Below are 6,762 nucleotides of genomic sequence, written 5' to 3'. Positions count from 1 at the left end.
TTCCCTCCCAAACCCACCCATACATGGCCGAACCTTACCCCTTCCCCACTCCTATATAAACCCATCTTCACCCCTTCATTTTCACACATCTTAAACACTACTTCTCCCCCTTGGCCGAAACACTAACCCCTCTATCTCCTCTATTTCTTCTTCCTCTGCTCTCTTCATTATTCTTTTGCTCGAGGACGAGCAGACCTTCTAAGTTTGGTGTGGTAAAAGCATTGCTTTTTGTTTTTCCATAACCATTTATGGCACCAAAAGCCGGAGAAACCTCTAGAAAGAGGAAAGGGAAGGCAAAAGCTTCCACCTCCGAGTCATGGAAGATGGAGAGATTCATCTCAAGGGTGTATCAAGACCACCTCTATGAAGTTGTGGCCAAGAAGAAAGTGATTCCCGAGGTCCCTTTCAAGCTCAAAAAGGGTGAATATCCGAAGATCCGACATGAGATTCAAAGAAGAGGTTGGGAAGTTCTCACCAACCCCATTCAACAAGTTGGAATCTTAATGGTTCAAGAGTTCTATGCCAATGCATGGATCACCAAGAACCATGATCAAAGTGTGAACCCGGATCCAAAGAATTTGCTTAGAATGGTTCGGGGGAAATACTTAGATTTTAGTCCAGAAAATGTAAGGTTGGTATTCAACTTGCCAATGATGCAAGGAGATGCACACCCCTACACTAGAAGGGTCAACTTTGATCAAAGGTTAGACCAAGTCCTCATAGACATTTGTGAAGAGGGTGCTCAATGGAAGAGAGATTCAAGAGGGAAGCCGGTTCAACTAAGAAGGCATGACCTCAAGCCCGTGGCTAGGGGATGGTTGGAGTTCATCCAACGCTCAATCATTCCCACTAGCAACCGGTCTGAAGTTACTATAGACCGGGCTATCATGATCCATAGCATCATGATTGGAGAGAAAGTAGAAGTTCATGAGGTTATATCCCTAGAACTCTACAAGGTGGCGGACAAGTCTTCTACTTTGGCAAGGTTAGCCTTCCCTCATTTCATTTTTCACCTCTGCAATTCAGCTGGAATTGACATAGAGGAAGACATCCTCATTGATGAGGACAATCCCATCACTAAGAAAAGGATGGAGCAAACAAGAGATCCCACTCATGGACAAGAGCATGAGAAAATTCCTCATCATGAAATTCTTGAGATACCTCAAGGGATGCATTTTCCTCCACAAAACTATTAGGAGCAAATTAACACCTCCCTAGGAGAATTAAGTTCCAATATGGGATAACTAAGGGTAGAGCACCAAGAGCATTCCATCCTCCTTCATGAAATTAGAGAAGATCAAAGAGTCATGAGAGAAGAGCAACAAAGGCAAGGAAGAGACATTGAGGAGCTCAAGCACTCCATAAGATCTTCAAGAGAGAGAACTAGTCGCCATCACTAAGGTGGACCCGTTCTTTAATTTCCTTGTTCCTTATTTTTCTGTTTTTCGAAATTTTATGCTTTATGTTTATCTATGTTTGTGTCTTTATTACATGATCATTAGTGTCTTAAAGTTATGAATGTCCTATGAATCCATCACCTTTCTTAAATAAAAGTGTTTTTAATTGCAAGAAAAAAAAGAAGTACATGAATTTTGAATTTTAAAATAGTTTAATTATTTTGATGTGGTGGCAATACTTTTTGTTTTTCTGAATGAATGCTTGAACAGTGCATATTTTTGATATTGTTGTTTATGAATGTTAAAATTGTTGGCTCTTGAAAGAATGGTTGAAAAGGAGAAATGTTATTTGATAATCTGAAAAGGAGAAAAGCAGTGAAAAGCTTGCGAAAAAAAAGAAAAAAATGGCGAAAAAGAAAAAAAAAGAGAGAGAAAAAAAGAAAAAGAAAAAGCAAGCAGAAAAAGCCAATAGCCCTTTAAACCAAAAGGCAAGGGTAAAATAAAAAGGATCCAAGGCTTTGAGCATCAGTGGATAGGAGGGCCCACAGGAATAAAATCCTGGCCTAAGCGGCTAAACCAAGCTGTCCCTAACCATGTGCTTGTGGCGTGAACGTATCAAGTGAAAACTTGAGACTGAGCGGTTAAAGTCGTGATCCAAAAGCAAAAAGAGTGTGCTTAAGAGCTCTGGACACCTCTAATTGGGGACTCTAGCAAAGTTGAGTCACAATCTGAAAAGGTTCACCCAGTTATGTGTCTGTGGCATTTATGTATCCGGTGGTAATACTGGAAAACAAAATGCTTAGGGTCACGGCCAAGACCCATAAAGTAGCTGTGTTCAAGAATCAACATACTGAACTAGGAGAATCAATAACACTATCTGAATTCTGAGTTCCTATAGATGCCAATCATTCTGAACTTCAAAAGAATAAAGTGAGATGCCAAAACTGTTCAGAAACAAAAAGCTAATAGCCCCGCTCACCTAATTAAAACTGATCTTCATTGATGTTTTTGGAATTCATTGTATATTCTATTCTTTTTATCCTATTTGGTTTTTAGTTGCTTGGGGACAAGCAACAATTTAAGTTTGGTGTTGTGATGAGCGGATAATTTATACGCTTTTTGGCATTATTTTTAGTATGATTTTAGTATATTTTAGTTAGTTTTTATTATGTTTTTATTAGTTTTAAAACAAAAAACACATTTCTGGACTTTACTATGAGTTTGTGTGTTTTTCTGTGATTTCAGGTATTTTCTAGCTGAAATTGAGGGACTTGAGCAAAAATCTGATTCAGAGGCTAAAAAAGGACTGCAAATGCTGTTGGATTCTGACCTCCACTACAAGAAAAACACCCATTCAGGTACACTTGAAAAGTGTAGCCAAAAGTGAAAAAAAATGATGCCTTAGGCTACGGCTACGCTTTTTGGGCTACGGCTACGCTTTTTGGAGTGATTCCTATTCGGCCGTTGCCTATTCTCAAAGGCTACGCTTTTCTGCACCAAGGGCTACGCTTTTGACTTTTGAGAATAGGCTACGCTTTTCAAGTGATGCTGTCCAGGACCAAAGGCTACGCTTTTTAACTTTCATTTTTCTAGAATAGGCTACGCTTTTTAACACTACTGCATCACTTGTAGAGCGTAATCATATTGTATACCATAGCTACTTTTTATAAGCGTAGCCTTAGGTCCCTCTTTTTTTTTTGTATATTATAGCTACTCTATATAAGTGTAGCCTTAGGTCCCTCATTATTTTTTTTATTTTCTATATTTTCTATATATATTTTTCTAAAACCTAATATTTAGTAATATGATTATATATAATCTTGCATTTTAAATTAAATTAGTCAAATATTATAAAATAAAAATAAGTACACTATAATACTATATAAATCTAAATAAGCATAAGCCATTAAGTCCAATGGCCAACCAGTAATTTGTATTGGAAAACATTGAGATCTGACCAAAAATAGAACAAAATAAGTTGGTAACAATTAAAGTTAAAAGTATTCATCGGAATGATATCTTAAAGGCATATCAGATAATATAAAGTCATCAAGAGAGAGTAAGAAACGAAATGTTATGGGCTTATGGCCATTATGAAAATAGAAGCTATATCAGTTAAACAGAGCAGGTAGAACAACCCTCAATACTAAACTACCAAGCAACCCCATTTATTAGGATGACCAACCAAAAGACAGATCCAAGCTAACACTTGTGCATTTTAAGTAATTCAGAAAAAATGGAAAAAAGCCACACACACACACACATATCCTTCAGAAGACCAGAAAATCAGAACCCTGATTTCATAACCATAATAAAAAAAAAACTATATGTGAATTATATGGGAGCATAACAGCAATAAAAAAATGTCTATGTATAGATTCTGTTTACCCTGGTTGATTGGCTTGATTCTGAAATGCTACATATATCTCAGTTAATAAAACATCACGTTCTAAATAATCATCACCCTAATCAAAAGAAAGTACAGACCTCAATGAGAAAATAAAGATAGGTACCTAATGGTAACTTCATCCCAGCCTTAGTGATTTCATAAGGGATAGTAGATTGATTTTTTGTTACAAACAATTGCCGGGGAACTCCAACCTTGCCTAAAATCAAAAGCCACACACACACACACACATATCCTTCGGAATCAAAAGTGATCAGAAGCACTAATAAAAATTAAATAAGCAAGAGTAATCAAAAGCACTAATAATATGCCTTATAATAAAAAATAATATGCATAATAAACTAAATTCACTAATGAAACCAGCAAGAGTGATCAGAAGCACTAATGAAGCAGAGCAGTTTTTTAAGTTAAAAATACCATGTTAAAAAGACTACTCTAACCACCACATTTAGAATGAATTAGCTCAAGAAAGTATCCTGAAACGACTAAAACGGATCATCAAGGGACACCACATTTAGTATGTAATTTCTCATTGTGTAACTGAATGCCTTCCTTTATTTAAACCTAGGAATTCTAATGATGCGCCATCTTCCAAACTAATTGGTTATTACAATAGTTGACAAATTGCAATGAGCCACGAAAATACTGCAGCATATATAATCCACATGAAACAAAAATAATTAACATGAAATCAGTAAACTACTCTAGACAAATGAATAATAGTCCCCATTAGTACTTGATTTTTGTTTATTAGAACATTACCATTTACCACTACAAAGTAAACTATGCTGATTAAGAAAGCAACAATCATTCACATACAAATCCAAGAATCAAGCAGCTGACTGGTCAATAAGCATACTCAATGGAAAGGTTTCTGCCATTTAATCACCAAATACAACTAAAATCAATATCTAACTATTCTAACCCTTACCTTTTTGTTGATCAAATACACAAGACTTGTCCCTGTTTTTCTCTTGAGCCCAAACCTTAACCGTTCCAAGAACCAGAATTTTGGTTACATTTCACAAGGCCATTCGACCAAATTAAACACAGAGGAGAGAAAATCACTCACCTCTCTTTGCTTGTGGTGGTAGTTGTGTTAACAGAAATTGAATAAACTGAAAAAAAAAATGGAGCAAGAGAATTATCAGAATTTTGAATTAGAGGAGAAAAGAAAGAAGATGAAGTCGCTGTCCTTACCTAGCAAAGAAACTCGAAGAACAGTTGGGTGAGTGGAACGCAGCTCCCTCTTAAGCTCCAGTCAGCTCCCTCCTTGGCCATCATTCTCTTTCTCTTGGTGCTATGGTTGATGAAGAGCCAAAAACTTGAAGAACACTCCTGTTTTTGCTCCCTGGTGCTTTGGCTATTCCTCTGTTCCTTGCCCTCTCTCTACTGTCTGTGAATTCATGCGGGAGACAGACAGAGACAGACAGAGAATGGCCCTCCATTCCTCCTCTGATTTCTGAACGTGAAATCTTGTTGACCCTGCCATTCAATATTCAATATTAGGGCAATCACTTGATAAACTTTGACTTCACTAGTTCACCATCTACACCCACATTTAGATCCTTCTGCAACTCACCTGATTAGTACGACCATTGCTATACTTATGAACAATACTTATCTTCAAGAAATGGAAAAGAGCTGTAATAGGGGACTGAACCGACCACTTAGAATTTAGAAACATGCAAGATTACAGCTCTTGAATCAAATTCCTTCCTATTAAGTTCTACAAGATTACAGCTCTTGAGTCAGAAAGACTTTAGCCAAAACAAGCAAAAAGAATAAATAAAAGCACTCCTCAGAATCCTGACAATAATTGATTAACATATAGTCACATATAAAGAGAGAAGGAGGTAACTTCAATACTTCATCCTAATCCTTTTTACAAAACCCAAAGTATAACTAATCCATTACAAGCACCAAGCTCATTTGTATTAGGGCAAAACAAAAACCATTCTTATTGCTTAGTTAGCAACAAAAAACTTTATGTTTGTCCATATATATTTTCTAACAATAATGTTCCACATTTCCACTATATGTGCCTAATAAGAAAATTCCACATTACTGTTGAGTTAAGTATTTATATTTAATACATAATATATGTCAAAATAGTTTAACATAAATAATCCAAAACAACTACCCTAATACTAATGATTGTCATGCATCTAAAATGATTGTAATGCATATTGGAATATGAGAAAAGCTGTTAGATTGAAATCTACTGGAAATAAGCGTGCAAAGCCTTCCAAACTTGAGGACAAGGATCATGCAGATAATTCAAAGGACAAGGACCATGCAGATAATTCAGAGAACAGTACTACTGTTTCATCAAATGAAGATGCAAAACGAATTTTGAAAGATATGTCGTCTGCAGAGCAAAGTGATCTATTTGCTATTGTTACATTTAAACTTGAAAATTTTGTTCAGAGTCGGCACCCACCAGGAAAGCAATATGATACAATTCATTGGTGAGTTTCTACCAACTTATTCATTGAGAAAACAGAAACGGAAGCTGAAAACAGAGAAGGAGAAGCCAACTTATTCATTGAGAAATCACAGAAACAAAAACTTATTAACGCTGCATTTGGATTCATTCTAAGAAACAAACCCTAAAATACCACAAATCTTCATCAACAATAGCATGCATGTAATCAAATTACAGTTCACAAACCCATATTTCACAGATTAAAACCCCCAAATTAAAACCCCTAAAATAGGAACCCTAAGCCTCTGATCAATTTCAGAAGCAAATAGAAATCAATACATACCTATTCAATGATGTGAGCACAACGAAGATGAGAAGCATGGAGATGACGATGGCAAGAGCGGCGCAGCGACGATGGTGAGAGCGGCTCAGCGACGATGGCGAGGGTGGCACAACGACGATCAGTGCAAGCGATGGTGAAGAGGAGTGTCGGTCAGTAGTGGGGAGTGGGGGGTGAGTGGGGAGTGGGA

At 36.7% G+C, this 6,762-nt stretch overlaps 1 long non-coding RNA gene across 2 annotated transcripts; it reads right to left on the bottom strand.

Moving 5' to 3' along the window:
- Positions 4,474–5,469, bottom strand: LOC107648220. 2 transcript variants are annotated; one of them, XR_002349731.1, is made up of 3 exons: positions 5,387–5,469; positions 5,005–5,289; positions 4,474–4,922 (listed from the first exon to the last, which is right to left on the bottom strand). It is a non-coding gene; the product is annotated as an uncharacterized LOC107648220 (long non-coding RNA). The 2 variants fall into 2 exon arrangements; XR_002349730.1 differs by lacking the exon at positions 5,387–5,469 and having other exon boundaries at positions 5,005–5,344.

Source organism: Arachis ipaensis, chromosome B06, assembly GCF_000816755.2.
Source record: "Arachis ipaensis cultivar K30076 chromosome B06, Araip1.1, whole genome shotgun sequence".
NCBI lineage: Eukaryota > Viridiplantae > Streptophyta > Magnoliopsida > Fabales > Fabaceae > Arachis > Arachis ipaensis.
Note: the sequence above shows the minus strand (reverse complement) of the source record. Positions and strands in the feature narration are given on the sequence as shown.